The sequence below is a fragment of the Ursus americanus genome, unplaced genomic scaffold (assembly GCF_024610735.1).
Source record: "Ursus americanus isolate L20-20 unplaced genomic scaffold, mUrsAme1.1.p SCAF_199, whole genome shotgun sequence".
NCBI lineage: Eukaryota > Metazoa > Chordata > Mammalia > Carnivora > Ursidae > Ursus > Ursus americanus.
This window is the reverse complement of record NW_028273781.1, coordinates 9945-26689: the sequence shown is the minus strand read 5'-3', so window position 1 is coordinate 26689 and position 16745 is coordinate 9945. Positions and strand designations below refer to the sequence as shown.

At 38.8% G+C, this 16745-nt stretch overlaps 1 long non-coding RNA gene across 1 annotated transcript in view; it reads right to left on the bottom strand.

Annotated features, from left to right (window-relative positions):
- Positions 1-4362, bottom strand: part of LOC148106608 (uncharacterized) — a 35113-nt gene extending 30751 nt beyond the window's left edge. The window contains exon 1 of the long non-coding RNA XR_015723684.1: positions 332-4362. This is a non-coding gene — a long non-coding RNA (uncharacterized LOC148106608). The remainder of the gene's footprint in view (positions 1-331) is intronic.
- Positions 4363-16745: the final 12383 nt, after the last annotated feature.

The window sequence follows — 16745 nt, the reverse complement described above, 5'->3', positions numbered from 1 at the left end:
AAGAGCTCAGAAGTGGTTTGACAGCAGTTGTAACAAAAATGTAAACTAGAAAAGATACTGAATACCTTTGGACACATAAAGCAGCATGAAACCAGAGACATGAAGGCTTTCAAATGACAAAGAAATGGATTAGAAAAATAACCCAGACACATTGGCCCTTCATGGTTTTGGCACAAATTTGAGCTAGAAAGACATGATATTTAAGTAGGAAAATGAATGGCAAGCAAGAAATAACGTGAGATATTTCAAAACCAAACAAAACGAAACGTATAAAGAGAAGTTTGGGAACAAAGGCTTAGGGAGAGCTATGTTTTTGTCAGGTCTGACTTACCCTTTACTATGGGTACACTGTCTTTTCATGTGGCCCCAAAGAAATAGTCGAGCCATTATTATTGTTGATAATAATGAGCAGATGCTGATGGGACGATTGCACATCAACAGTTCTCAGACTCAGGTCTTGTGTAATTGGGTGTGTCGATCTATGTCACTCCACAATGGTTATTAAACTCCTTACAACTTCCCTAAATCTTTTTGCTAGACCTGAGCAACATTTGGATAGCTATTCTCCGCCAACTGAGAATGGGCACTATTATAAAAAAATTCTTTTTTTTTTTTTTTAGAGACAGCCAGCGAGAGAGGGAACACAAGCAAGGGGAGTGGAAGAGGAAGAAGCAGGCTCATAGCTGAGGAGCCTGATGTGGAGCTTGATCCCATAACGCCGGGATCACGCCCTGAGCCAAAGGCAGACGCTTAACGACTGCGCCACCCAGGCGCCCCTAAAAAACATTCTTTTAACAGTTCCAAGGTCTATTCTTCCTCCCGAAAGACACACACACACACACACACACACACACACACACACAAATTAGGGATGTTTGTTTAATTCAAATTCCAAGTTATCAAATTCGAAATTTAACACTTTACCAAAACCATGAATATTCTTTTACTTGAGTGAATGTTTTAAGTCTGTTCATTTCAACCCGTCATGAAGAAAAACTGTAATCAATTCCCAACTTTCTAAGAACAAATTATATTCATTTTGAATAAGCTATGTACCTCAGGAGCAACACTGCTATCCCTGTGCTAGTAAAGCTCTCCTCAGGGTGATAGAGACTGGGGAATCCCAGGTCTCAAAGACTTCCTAGTGAGGAAGGGTGCATGGCCCTGGTGTGGCTGGATGACAGTCACCTTCATCAAGGAAGCTATCAGCTGACCACAGGGCACAGCCAAATGTCCAGCTGGATTGCTGGAGGGGTCAAAATGGTCCACTTGACATTTTGCTGATATTGAGGTATCAAACCTTCAACCAGTTGGCCACTGGGTGGAAAGCTTTCCTACGCTGTTCCCCTTGAAAGAACACTTGTTGAGATAGCTCCCTTGAATGAAAAGCACAACTTGTGAAATGGATTCTGTGGAAAGACAAGCATACTTTCATATACTGACAGGTGTAAACAAGGCAGAGACGCCTATAAATCATTAACCTTGGAATTAATAAGCTAAACTGAAGTACAATATGAGAGCTTGATCATTTTTCTTTCCTTCCCTATGAACATTTGGCAGACTTAAAATTTTAGCCACCATGCACTTTGTTCCCTGAAATGTATCAGTTACATTTCCCACAGAAGCTAACTCCGCATTTCCTCACGGGTGTGTGTGTAAAACTACCATAACAAAACATTCTCTATTTCCTCATTTTGGTTAAAAGGAAAGAAGAAAAGCTAAAGTGCACTTACATAAGTGACAGTGCAATACTGACACGCCTATCTGCATTCACAATTTATATTCTGCTTAAGTTAAGCAGAGAACTGCCAGGGGCTATGAAATAAAATTACATCGAGGAGAAGCCCATGCTGCACGCTCTTGAGAGATTTTAGAGAAACTGTAAGGAACAGGAAAGTCACTTCAGGCCACTCAGGAAGAACTAAGGCTTGAGACATTAAAAACAGCTGAGAAAAAGACTAAGAAATAGACCCCAGAGCACATAAAATGCGTGTAAACGAACATGACATTACAGACCCACTGGCAGAACACATGGAAAGCTGTGATGGACTAAGCTGAGTCAGCCACACTCTCCTGCCTATTTCACTTTGGATCAACATCCTGTCCAGGTAACAGTGGTAACAGTAACAACTGGGGACACAGAATAGCTTTAGGAAAAGCTAACCGATCATCTGGGGAAAGAATCCTCAACTTCTGCTTCACTGCAGTCATGCTCTGCCACGGCTAATCAAACAGAAAGGAAGAGAATCCTTTCCTATCTTGGGGCACAGAATTCAGATTCAGGTACATTATGCAGGAAGCAGTGTGGTATAATGAAGCAAGAACTGCCCTAGAAATCAGGACCTGAGTTCGAACCCCAGCTTTGCTCTATACTCACCATGTGATCTAGAGGAATTCCTTTGAGCTATTTGAGACTTAACTATTCTCACGTGTAAAACTAAAGTAATGTCACCAGCCCTCCCTCCTTAGAAGACTTTATTTGGGGCTCAGATGGGATCATGTTTACAAAAGTGACTATACACCAGAAAGCACTATTTAATGTAAAACTTCCAATCCGAAATTCTGTGAAACAGGAAATCCTCACCATCAAGCCCAGAAATGACAAACTTTTACATGATTCAAATTTGCTCACCTACACCTGTTATGAGACCAGCACAAATGGGAGTGGGATGTGTGTTGGACTGGTCTAAGTTCAACATTTTTTTTTAAATATCCCTACTGCTCACCCAGTGTCTCGACAATGCTCAGGAATTATAAGCAAGAGTGATAATCTCCTCAACCTCCCCTAGCCTTCTCTGGCACAGAAATCCAACACAGGCCACTTCACATGCCTGATTAGATAAGCTTTCCCAATGCTGAAAACCAACTGCTTCTAACATTTCAAACCTGATTTCCATTAAGACTCAGAGTAGAAAGATGGAAACAAAAAAGCCAACCAACTAGATCTTCCTTATTAAAAAAGTTCTCTGGCTTTAACTTGAAATACTAAATAATTTTTTCTATGAATCAACTGTTTCTGAAGGGACAGGTGCAAAATGCTGCAAACTTGAGTTGACAAAATGTTAGAAACAGAAAGGCTTTTAATTCACATGAAGTTAATTTACAAATTTGAAATTACTAGACAATAGAGCTTTAGTCTGCTCTTCAGGTGATCCATAATTTTGTCTTGGCAATGAAGCAGAGTCTAAAGGGAATCCTTGGAAGAAACTGAAACAAGAAGGGTCAGAGACAAGTACTTCCAGACCATATCTTCCAAAGAGGGGAATTACCACGAGGCTAATGAAGTTTTAAACTTGAGTGTCTGTTTTGTGCCTAGAACCATGCAATTAAACATGTTGTTTCTAATATCTCTGCAAATAATCCTGCAAATTAGGTATTACTATTATCCCTGCTACATAAATAAGGGAACCGAGACTTAGAGAAGTTAAGTGGCTTGCACAATATTCTTAACTAAGAATCAGAGCCACATCTAGGTGGTTCCCAAACTCACCAGCTATGCTAAAGCAAAAATCAAAAAGTAGTAGGAAAGGGTACCTAAAATCAATCCATGAGAATTAAAAACAAACAATCAACCTACACTGTCATTTATCTCTTTCATTTCCGTAATATCCCTGAGCATTCTCCCCTTCACCATTCAAAGGGCAGCTAACACAACTAAACCTTGAGCAGAGTCCAGTATGTTTGAAAGGACCCACATGTGTGAGGATGCATGTGTAGGGCTCTATTTTAAAACAGACAGGATTATCTGGAATTATCTGTTGGTGTCTGACACATTCTCTCATCTATTAGTACAAACGACTATTGACTATGAGTAACAAAGGAGATAATAATACGGAAAAAGTTCGCAGAAAAGAGTGTGCTTTTTCTATAATGATATATGTAGAAATGCTGCACTTCCCAGGTCAAAATAAGTTAGTACTGGGTAGTTTCAGTAATTGGCTACGTCCATTGTTCATATGCTGAGGAATTCCAATTGTTTTATGTGGTTTCTTACATCCCTTTCAAAATTAAATAAGAATACACGTGCATGTGCACAGTCAAGAAAGAGCTATCTGAAGGGAAAAAAAAAAAAGCTATCCATAACTAAAAAGACTGGCACAGGTATTCAAATCGGCAAAGAAGAAGTCAAAATGTCTCTCTTCGCAGACGACATGATACTCTATATGGAAAACCCAAAAGAAGCCACTCCCAAACTATTAGAAGTTATAGAGCAATTCAGTAACGTGGCGGGATACAAAATCAATGCTCAGAAATCAGTTGCATTTCTGTACACGAATAACGAGAACAAAGAAAGAGAAATTAGGGAATCCATCCCATTTACAATAGCACCAAAAACCATACGTTACCTTGGAATTAACTTAACCAGAGACGTAAAGGACCTTTATTCTAGAAACTATAAATCACTCTTAAAAGACATTGAGGAAGACATAAAAAGATGGAAAGATATTCCATGCTCATGGATCGGAAGAATTAACATAGTTAAAATGTCCATGCTACCCAGAGCAATCTACACTTTCAATGCTATCCCGATCAAAATACCGAGAACGTTTTTCAAAGAACTGGAACAAATAGTCCTTAAATTTGTATGGAACCAGAAAAGACCCCGAATCTCCAAGGAACTGTTGAAAAGGAAAAACAAAGCTGGGGGCATCACAATGCCGGATTTCGAGCTGTACTACAAAGCTGTGATCACAAAGACAGCATGGTACTGGCACAAAAACAGACACATAGACCAATGGAACAGAATAGAGAGCCCAGAAATGGACCCTCGGCTCTTTGGGCAACTAATATTTGATAAAGCAGGAAAAAACATCCAGTGGGAAAAAGACAGTCTCTTCAATAAATGGTGCTGGGAAAATTGGACAGCTACATGCAAAAGAATGAAACTTGACCACTATCTCACACCATACACAAAAATAAACTCCAAATGGATGAAAGACCTCGATGTGAGACAGGAATCCATCAAAATTCTAGAGGAGAACATAGGCAGCAACCTCTACGACATCGGCCAAAGCAACCTTTTTCATGACACATCCCCAAAGGCAAGAGAAACAAAAGATAAAATGAATTTATGGGACTTCATCAAGATTAAAAGTTTCTGCACATCCAAGGAAACAGTCAGAAAAACTAAGAGGCAGCCCACGGAATGGGAGAATATATTTGCAAATGACACTACAGATAAAGGACAGGTATCCAAGATCTACAAAGAACTTCTCAAACTCAATACACGAGAAACAAATAAACAAATCAAAAAATGGGCAGAAGATATGAACAGACACTTTTCCAATGAAGACATACAAATGGCTAACAGACACATGAAAAAATGTTCAAAATCATTAGCCATCAAGGAAATTCAAATCAAAACCACACTGAGATACCACCTTACGCCAGTTAGAATGGCAAAAATAGACAAGGCAAGAAACAATTGTTGGAGAGGATGTGGAGAAAGGGGATCCCTCCTACATTGTTGGTGGGAATGCAAGTTGGTACAGCCACTCTGGAAAACCGTGTGGAGGTCCCTTAAAAAGTTAAAAATTGAGCTACCCTATGATCCAGCCATTGCACTATTGGGTGTTTACCCCAAAGATACAGACGTAGTGAAGAGAAAGGCCATATGCACCCCAATGTTCATAGCAGCAATGTCCACAATAGCTAAATCGTGGAAGGAGCCGAGATGCCCTGCAACAGATGACTGGATTAAGAAGTTGTGGTCCATATATACAATGCAATATTACTCAGCAATCAGAAAGAATGAGTTCTCAACATTTGCTACAACATGGACGGCACTGGAGGAGATAATGCTAAGTGAAATAAGTCAAGCAGAGAAAGACAACTATCATATGATTTCTCTCATCTATGGAACATAAGAACTAGAATGATCAGTAGGGGAAGAAAGGGATAAAGAAAGGGGGGGTAATCAGAAGGGGGAATGAAACATGAGAGACTATGGACTATGAGAAACAAACTGAGGGCTACAGAGGGGAGGGGGGTGGGAGAATGGGATAGACCGGTGATGGGTAGTAAGGAGGGCACATATTGCATGGTGCACTGGGTGTTATACACAACTAATGAATCATCGAGCCTTACATCAAAAACCGGGGATGTACTGTATGGTGACTAACATAATATAATAAAAAATCATTATTAAAATAAAAAAAATAAAATAAAATAAAAAGGCTGGCACAAATATGACTCTGGATGGCCATTTTCAATCTTTCAAAATGTTTTTTATTAAGGAAAAAAAAAGAAGCTACCCATTCATTCCTGATCTTAATCTACTAAAGAATTTCTTTTAGGATCAAGAAATAAAAGGGAAAGAAATGCTAAACAACTTTCCTTGGATTATGACAAACATAAAGCCATTCTTCCCACTTTCAAAAAGATGTAGAAAGGACTGCAAATCCTCAAAATGGAATTTTGAAGTTTAAATAATTCCTATATAATGCAAATGTTCATTCAGCGGTAACATGTTAAGAAGGGTACAACTTAAGTCAGTTTGGTACACAAAATATTATTACATCCAAAGTTACATTATCTGTGACTACAGGATTCCACCAAATCCAACGATGGCATTATTTATAGTGGTTAAGTGTGTGAGCTCTGGAGTTGTACAAGAGGGGTTCCAATTGCTGGCCTATACCAATGATCAGCTGAGTGGCCTAGATGACCATCCCTTAACCTCTCAGTAAATAGGAATCAAATACCTACTATAAGGACCAAAGGAAACAGGTGAAGTACTTTGACCAAGTACTGTCATGCATCTGTCACACAATAAATCCTCAGTATAGGAAAGCTATTGTTACTGCATATAAGCTCCATAAGGACAGAGATTTTTGTCTGTTTTGTTCACTTTATTAAGAAGGAGGCACGCCTCAGTCCACTTTCAGGCATATACTCCCCGTTCCTCCAAAGTGACATTCACTTTTATCTACATTAATTACGTTCAAATGCTGCTATCCTTAGTGTACACCTCCTCTCTTCTACCATAAGTGCTTTCAGCTGTTTCTTTGGAAAGATTTAAATTATTGGAAAATATTTTAAGTGTTTTAAGAGTATTTGAGTTACCATATGCACCACTTACATTTTCTGTAAACAGTGTGCTTACACATCATTATAAATATCTCAGACTATAAAAGAAAACCTTTCATAGTATTCCCACAACTGAAAAACAAAGTCTTAGAAATAATTATAGAGGGAGCAGAGGGAGTGGTAGGTAGAAGACAGTTTACTAAATCAGCAATATAAAATGTGGAGTTTTGTCTTAAAACAAAACAAAACAAAAACCTGACAACCATTTGGTCAAGGCTGCCAAAACTTGAGAATAAGCAAACTGTCATGGGAAACAAATGTTAAAATACGAAACCCTTTTCTGAGAAAGTAACTCCACCAGTCCTGGCTAATCCAATCCTGAATCACTAAGGACATCAGCCCCGCTGGCTTGTCTTAACCACTACAGAGAAGTCCAAAGGGACAGGCAGGGGCTCACGGGCAAATATTTTCTCTGCTGTCACTGACATTTTCAATATGGCCACACCTCTCCCCTCTGCCATTCTTCCACTCCTTCTCTGTTCCCTTTTTGGATCTCCAAAAAAAAAAAAAAGATGGTCGCTATACTGACAGACCATTTGAATAATGAATGCAGAGGAAAGATCACTAGAAAATAAGAGCTTGGATTCAGGCCCCAACCTTGACCTAGCTCTGGGTCCTTTGGCCAGTCACTTCTTTGGGCTTTGGTTTCCACATCTATAAAACAAGGATGGACTAGATGGGTAATCCCCTGAGATTCCCCAAATTTCCAGGAGCCCCCAAAGGTGTAATAACAGACTATAGGATATTTTCATTATTTCAAAATAGCTAACAGAGATAGCCCATTAAGGGCTATAAGGCTAATCAAAACATTAAATATTTGGGGTTTAGACTAGTATTGCACATGGGGAAACAGAATGCCATGTGATGATGTTTGCCACATCATATGAAACTGGGGAACAACTGATATTATCCTGAAAGATACACCTCAGAAAAATCGCCATTTCTGTAGTAAGCATAACATCCAACCACAAATGTCTGATTAGTAAATAATGGGGAAATGAATTAACACCTATCAGTGAAATTTGTGTAATAGACAAAATTTCTCCAAGTTGCAAGTACACACCATTAAGGGAACAGACTCAAATACGATACCCCTAAATATTTATAGGGTCACTGAAAACCAGTGAACAATCTACATGCTGCAAAGGTGAGGCTCCTATTTCTCACCAAGGGTCCAAATCACTCAAACACTTTTGAATAAAGTGAAAGCAACAAAAAGTCCATATTGCAACATAAAATAATACCACCAACAACAACTACTATTTACTGCACTCTTACTATGTGCCAGGCATTGTAATATGAATTATTATTACATTATACACTTTTATTAATTTATTTAACCCTCATAACAACCCTAATAATTACATGCTCCTATAATCTTCATTTTATTAATAATGAATTTGAGGCACAGAGTGCTTAAGAAACTTGCCCAAGGACATGGGGCCAGTATGTTCAGAGCCAGACTTAAACATATCCTCACTTTCTCTCTCCATAGTGACAATCCCCTCTCAAGGAAGTCTCCAGAAACACAGCCAGGAATGTCCCCAGGCAGCACCCTCAGGAGTCAGACCATGGCTCCTGAGAACAGTCCTCTGAAGATCTCATAGCTCTGGCCCATTTTGGCTTAAAGACTCATCCTTAATGACAACTCCCCTCCTCTCAACCCAAATTCAATTTGCTTGTCCTAGTGATAGAAATCAACTGAAGGAAGTCAAGGGCCATCAGTCAACTAACCTGCATCCATTTCTTTTTTATTCAGAAGATACAAAGGAGTACTAATAGCTGACCTCTACATTCAAAGAACTGCCAGTCTAATGAACTAATTCATATCACAAAAACATGCATCTTTAGTATACTGGAATGAGTAAGGACTGCTGAGCCAGACAGACATAGCTTTAAATCCCAACTCTGCCACTTAACTGCATTATCCTGGGCATTTTATAACCCTCGGTTTCCCCACTTAATCTACTCCCCATCTCGTAGAGGTGTTGTGCGGTAGAACTAATGAATGCACGTAAAGCGCCAAGGTTGACTGTAGAGGCCCTGGAGCCAGAGGTCTGAATCCTGGCTCCATTCTTCATTAAGAACATTATTCACCTCCACACCCAAAGCTATGAATCCAAGTTCCAAATTCCTTATCTGTAAAACAGTTATATACTGTCTACCCCAAAGGACAGCCATGTGAATTAAATGAGGAAATACATGTAAAGCCCCAGCAAAATGACAGACACATAGTAAGAATTCAATAAAATGTTTAAAAGAAAAAAAGCTGAGGTTTAAAAAGTCAAACCACAAGTTTTAGTCCCAGCTCTGTCACTTATTATCTAGAGCTAAACAATGGTACACAAGCCAGTAACTCCTCTGAGGCTCAGTTTCCACCAAGGTTTTGGAATAAAGAATAAAGGAGGTAATTATGTAAGAGGGTTCTGTAAACTCTACATTGCTATGTAAATGTTGGGGCTGTTTTACTTTATGAAAATAAGTTGTATGTTAGTTATATTGACTGATGCCCTTCCAAATACTATCTTCATCTTAAATGGAAAAACAGGCAGAGAACTTTTAAGCCATAGAGGGAAGGCTGATCATTCCAAAAGAAGGATGAAGAAAACGACTGGGCCAAAATAAATTCAGACTGTGACAGAGCAGAAGACGAATAAGCCTTCAAGAAGAAAGATGAGAATAAGCACCCATCAACCTGTTTTTAATCAACAGCTTCACCTGCTGATTAAGCCTCTCAATGCACAGTCTAGGCATAAGAATTCTCTAATTACCTCCCAGAAATAATATTAGACTTCAGGGTAAGAAAGAGCTTCACTATCAAATCTCTCTTCCCACACATAAATTAATTTTGTGGATGGGGCACAGAAACAAAGACCAGTGGACACAAACCAAATCTCTTAACTGGCATTCTTTAAACCACACCTAAGAAACAAAACAAAACAAAACAAAAAGAGTCACAATCCTCTTCAGAAAGGTTGCCTTCTTTGGTTGGTCAGAAATGTCCTTGTTCCCCAGGTCTCTTCATGCTAAATATGGCAAAAGCTGGCAAACAACCAACCTAGTAAATTCCAATGATACTTAAGAAAGCATTCATATTGTCTGAAATTACTCTGAATCTAACACTTAAGACGGGCAGGACTTCCACATACAACAGTTCAGCTGGAGCTCTTAATGTCAAAAGCAGCAGGATACCTTAAGAACATACAAGCTTGAAAAACAAGCAGTCTACTCTTCTTTATTGCAACATTCTTCAGCAACAACATGGATCTCCTACCCACTGCGCACACAGCACTGCACTAAGGCAGTGGGAAGCTGGAGGGAGAAATGGAAGAAACAGGTGGTGTCCATGGGGTGCCAAAACAACAGGTTGATTCAGTCAGTTCTGTCCCACAACTAATCCATTTGGTGAGGAGAGAGGGGAGGGAATCTTAGTCATCCTGTTGTCTGACCAAACTGACTGGCTAGACCACGGTACAATTATCAATTAGGTCAAAATGTCAGATTTAGCAGTGCACAAGCCCTGCCTTTTACGGATGTTACATACTTGAAAAACCTTGGCTATCGAGGAAGACAGGACATAAGCAGATTACCCTCAACCCACAAAAACCCACATATTTAGCTCCAGAATATACTGTTTTCCTCCAGGATCTTTTTATAAAATGTTAAATGTGCAATTCCTGAGCACATACAACTGACAGCTTGTTGTTTGATGATACATATTAGAATTTGAAATTGGCTAAAGAAAATACCAGTTAACAAATACAAGGAAAACTGAACAAGCTCATTTCAAGTAAAGGATTAAAAAATTAACCTATGAATAAACCGTTTTTGATATCAATATTGGTAGCAATGGGTATTAAGGAGGGCACTTGTTAAGATGAGCACTGGGTGTTATATGTAAGTGATGAATCACTAAATTCTACTCCTGAAACCAATATTACACTCTATGCTAACTAGAATTTAAATAAATATTTGGAAGAAAAAAATACATATACTGGTAGCAATTTGAAATGTTGCAACACATTCAAGACAAAGGACTAATATCCTTAATGTATAGAAATAGCTTTTTCAAATCAGTAACCAAAAAATGAATACATGAGGGGTAAAAGACACAGTTTACCAAAATAAGTAAATCAGAAGTGGCCACTGACCATATGTGAAACCATTCAATATCACTGTGTAATCAGGGAGGCAAATTAAGGTGAGGTAGCGTTTACCACCTACCGAATTGGTTAAGTTTTAAAAACAAAAACCAGTGTTGAACACAGTTGGCAACACTGACAGTTTCATATTCTGCTGATGGAACTATAGCTTGGTCAAACTATATGGAAGGGAATTTGGCAGTGTGTATCAAAGTCACAAAAAGATCCATACTCTTTGATGCAATAACTTGACTTCTGAGAGCTTAGTGTTAACAAAATAAATATTCCTACCAAGATTTATATATAAGAATTTCATTATAGCATTATTTATAATTATGAAAAATTACAAACTAAGAACTGATTTCAGTTTAAATTATATATATAACTGATCCTTAAGACAGAACAGTATGCAGCCTTTAATATTGTTAAAGAACACTCATATATATAGGAAAACATTCACAGTATTTTAAGTAGTGCAGAAGCAGATGATAAAACTATACATATGCTAAAATCCCAACTGCAATAATAGACACAGAAAAAAAACTGTCTACAATGTATCAAAATATTAGTGGGTTTTGGTTGGAGGTGATGGAATTATTGGAGATTTTAATTTTCTTTTATTTTCCTGTTTTTAAATTCTGTTTCCCAATTTTTTAAAATCACTCTGACATAGCAATTTTTCTTATGCAAATCTAGCTTAATGAGGAAAAATCCTAATGAGGAATTTTTTTTCTCTATGAAGATGAGTATCATTTATATAGGGAAAAAATGGAACCAACTAAATACGCAATCAAACCAAAGAATGGTCAAAACATAGTAACCCTACTAATAAGAATATTATTGGGCACCTGGGTGGCACAGTCAGTTAATAACCCAACTCTTGGTTTCAGCTCAGGGTCATGTGATCAAGCCCTGCATCAGGCTCCACACTCAGCACAAAGTCTGCTTAAGACTCTCTCATCACCGGCCCTCAGTTTGTTTCCCAGGGTCCACAGTCTCTCATGGTTCATTCCCCCTTCTGTTTACCCCCCTTCATTCTTCCCGTCCTTCTCCTACCAGATCTTCCTATTTCTTATATTCCATAAATGAGTGAAACCATATGATAATTGTCTTTTTTAGTGCACTGGGTGTTACACGCAAATAATGAATCATGGAACATTGCATCAAAAACTGGGGATGTACTGTATGGTGACTAATATAACAAAAGAAAAATTGTAAAAAAAAAAAGACTCTCTCTCTCCCTCTCCCTCTGCCCCTCCATGCCTCTCTAAAATAAATCTTAACAAAAGTCTTTTAGAAAATAAGAATATTAAAAAAAGAATATTATTTAAACAATAAAATTCAATTTATGAAAAACGTTTAAAAATATAAGAAATATTTATAACCATCAAAGAAAGGCAGCACAGAAAATCTTGTATATATTATGAATCAACAACACTTTAAAACTAAAGGTAGAAAAAAAAAGACCGAAAGATGTACACCAAAATATTAAGAGTGGTATGATTGTGACTATTTTTCTCACACTTCCTTAGATTTTTCAATGTCCTTAACTACTTTTAAATGTAATTACTTTTTAAGTAAACTCCCTCTCCAAAATAATCTTGTAAAGGTGCCAGAGAAAATCAACAAAGTATAAGTTAATTATGTATAAACACGAGGAATAATTATTACTACTTAAACCTACCTTAAAATATTACAATGTTTGTTTTTAGTTACAACCATTTTCCTTAAATCTCTTAGGAAGTATATGTCACAGGAGTCATGAAATATTCTCACTTACTTTGAATAGTAACACAGGACCAAGGGCTTGAATGATTCACAAGATATGGCTTTTCTCTAATAATCCTCATAAAGCTTAGAAAGTGCTTTAAATGTTGTAATAAAGTAAATGTCCTCAACATTTCCAATTAAAGAAGATCTAGCAAATAAATAAAGGCATGTTCACAGCAAAGAAAAACATAATAAACATCATAATCAAAATATACACATCCTCAAACTTCAACGAGTCTCAACACTTTCTGGACAGACAAAAGCATGTGAAAGCAGAGAATTAAACAGCAGTTTCTTTGCAGCTTACTACAATTACCATTTAGAGAAGTTAACACATTAGCACTGTCTAGTTTTCTGACTATTCATATTCAGAAACTCAACAGAAGATACTAGTGAGTAAACACTATCCAATTATTCTTACTTGAATGTTGGATAATTACACCAGCATAGCAACCTGCCCCTCTTAGGGTCTAGGGAAAATACACTCTTTAACCCTCAAGGCTTAAAAACTTTCCAGAATCTCCTCACAAGACAGATGAGAGTAAACTTATGGGACTTCATCAAGATAAAAAGCTTCTGCACAGCCAAGGAAACAGTCAAAAAAACTAAGAGGCAGCCCACGGAATGGGAGAATATATTTGCAAATGACACTACAGATAAAAGACTGGTATCCAAGATCTATAAAGAACTTCTCAAACTCAATACACGAGAAACAAATAAACAAATCATAAAATGGGCAAAAGATATAAACAGACACTTTTCCAATGAAGACATATAAATGGCTAACAGACACATGAAAAAATGTTGAAAATCATTAGCCATCAGGGAAATTCAAATCAAAACCACACTAAGATACCACCTTACGCCAGTTAGAATGGCAAAAATAGACAAGGCAAGAAACAACAATTGCTGGAGAGGATGTGGAGAAAGGGGATCCCTCCTACATTGTTGGTGGGAATGCAAGATGGTACAGCCACTCTGGAAAACAGTGTGGAGGTCCCTTAAAGAGTTAAAAATTGAGCTACCCTATGACCCAGCCATTGCACTACTGGGTGTTTACCCCAAAGATACAGACAGTAGTGAAGAGAAGGGCCATATGCACCCCAATGTTCATAGCAGCATTGTCCACAATAGCTAAATCGTGGAAGGAGCCAAGATGCCCTTCAACAGATGACTGGATTAAGAAGTTGTGGTCCGGGGCGCCTGGGTAGCGCAGTCGTTAAGCGTCTGCCTTCGGCTCAGGGCGTGATCCCGGCGTTCCGGGTTCGAGTCCCACATCGGGCTCCTTGGCTGGGAGCCTGCTTCTTCCTCTCCCACTCCCCTGCTGTGTTCCCTCTCTCGCTGGCTGTCTCTCTGTCACATAAATAAATAAATAAAATCTTTAAAAAAAAAAAAAAAGATTTAAGAAGTTGTGGTCCATATATACAAGGGAATATTACTCAGCTATCAGAATGAACGAATTCTCAACATTTGCTGTAACATGGACGGCACTGGAGGAGATAATGCTAAGTGAAATAAGTCAAGCAGAGAAAGACAAATATCATATGATTTCTCTCATCTATGGAACATATGAACTAGGATGATCAGTAGGGGAAGAAAGGGATAAAGAAAGGGGGGGTAATCAGAAGGGGGAATGAAACATGAGAGACTATGGACTATGAGAAACAAACTGAGGGCCTCAGAGGGGAGGGGGGTGGGGGAATGGGATAGACTGGTGATGGGTAGTAAGGAGGGCACGTATTGCATGGTGCACTGGGTGTTATATGCAACTAATGAATCATCGAACTTTATATCGGAAACCAGGGATGTACTGTATGGTGACTAACATAAGATAATAAAAATCATTTAAAAAAAGACAGATGAGAGTAAAACGAGACGAAAAAGAAGCAAACAGCAACAATTGTAAAATGCATCTGCCTCTGAACAAGGTGGTATACTTTAGAACGTAACCACAGCGTCTTGTACAACAGTTTATTCAGCAAGCAAAATTGTATTTTAAAGTGATGCTATTTGTTAAAAGACAATATATTATTAAGGAGACGATATCCGACTCCAATCAAAATATTATCATCATGTTTTCCTTACTTCATAAAATACACACATGCTTTCTTCATATGATTAAATATATACAAGGGAGGGAGAGCTACTCTTAACCCAGAAACAGGTTCTGCAACACCCATAAATCCAACCTGTCTTTGTGAAGCGATGAGTCCATCTTGGCATGATGTTTGACTGATGTATTCAAAGACCCAGAGTCACTGCCCAGGTGCCAACATTCTGAAAGCAACTGACTTGAAGACTAGAAACTGCCTCAGTCCAATGAGAAGAAAGTCCAAGGCCACTCACTGAATGGCCAAAGTCCAAGGGCACCAGAGCTGGACCAAGGTAACTGGCCCACAGCTCAAGAGTGGCAAAGGACAGTAAAATGACCCCCAAGACTTGCTCAATCATATCTAGTAAAACACAAACTTTGAGGAGCTGGTGGAACAGGGTTTTGCCAAGACAAGCACAGTGGGTGAGGGAGATGTTAGTATGATTAATCAATGCCACCTGAGGCAGCAGCTCTGGGGGTGTCCATACTGTACCTCAGTCATTGCCTGGCCATGACAAGAAGTTCCTTCAGCTACTGCCACTGAGAACTAGATCTTCCAAAGAAGATATCTCCACCTTAACTTGTCCTACATCAGGCCTGGCATCCAGGACTAAGAACACAGCCCTCTCTCTTGCCACAAACCCACTGATAGATAGAATAGATACCACAACATATGCCAAATTTACCTTTAGACCCCCACCAGACAAAGGGGTCTTTATCTTTTCCCCAAGTTAAGTTTTGATACTTCCAAATTACAAAAGAGAAAGGGGAGAATAGCAGACAAGCCAAGCAGGAACGCGATGGGAGTCACTATTCCTTAGTAGACCTGCAGCTTACTCCCCTAGACCCTACAGCTCTCAGTCACCCTGACTGCAGGAAACTGCTTTCTGAGACTGTAGATAAGTGACTTAAATGACTGTATTTCATATTCCTAATTGTGTGCTCATCTGCCTTATCTCCCCGATGATGTCAGCTCCCTGGGGGCAGAGCCCTATCTTCGGCTTGGTCAATGATTCCCACACATCTACAAAAGCAGAACCCCTGTACTCCCTACCACATGATGAAACACACAAACTAAGGATAACAACACACCACAATCCTCCCTAACACACCACTGGGACAGCAGAGCTACGAAGATAATAAATCTCTGAGCGAACAGCTAGGGCTCCTACCAGAGTTTTATATAGAAGCTTACATATTTACACATACAAATAAATTAATACAATAATCACCTCACTTTTCTCACTCCAAGCTCTGGCTTTTATCATGCCCCCCCCCTTCTTGGTTTTACTCTTCTTTTTAAGGTCACAATGTATCTTCTGCCACACAACTGGTATTTGCCTCAAAAAGGAGAAGACAGGAAGCACGGATCTGCAGCAAACCTAGCACTACAAATGAACACTGCAGTTTGTCCCATCCAGAGGCCATGAGCCTAACCTTTCATATCTGAAGCCACTCTCTACTTCCTGTAAAGGACAGCAACATTAAGTGTCTTTGTCAGAGGAGCACTCCCGGGCCCCTTCTTGATGAATGCTCCGTTCTACTCAAGAGACCCTTGATTCCTTCTTTATTCTCCCTTCCTTATTCCATTTGCTGCAACAGCCCAGACAGCCCAAAGGCAAGACTGCAGGAAATGAGTGATCTTTATACCT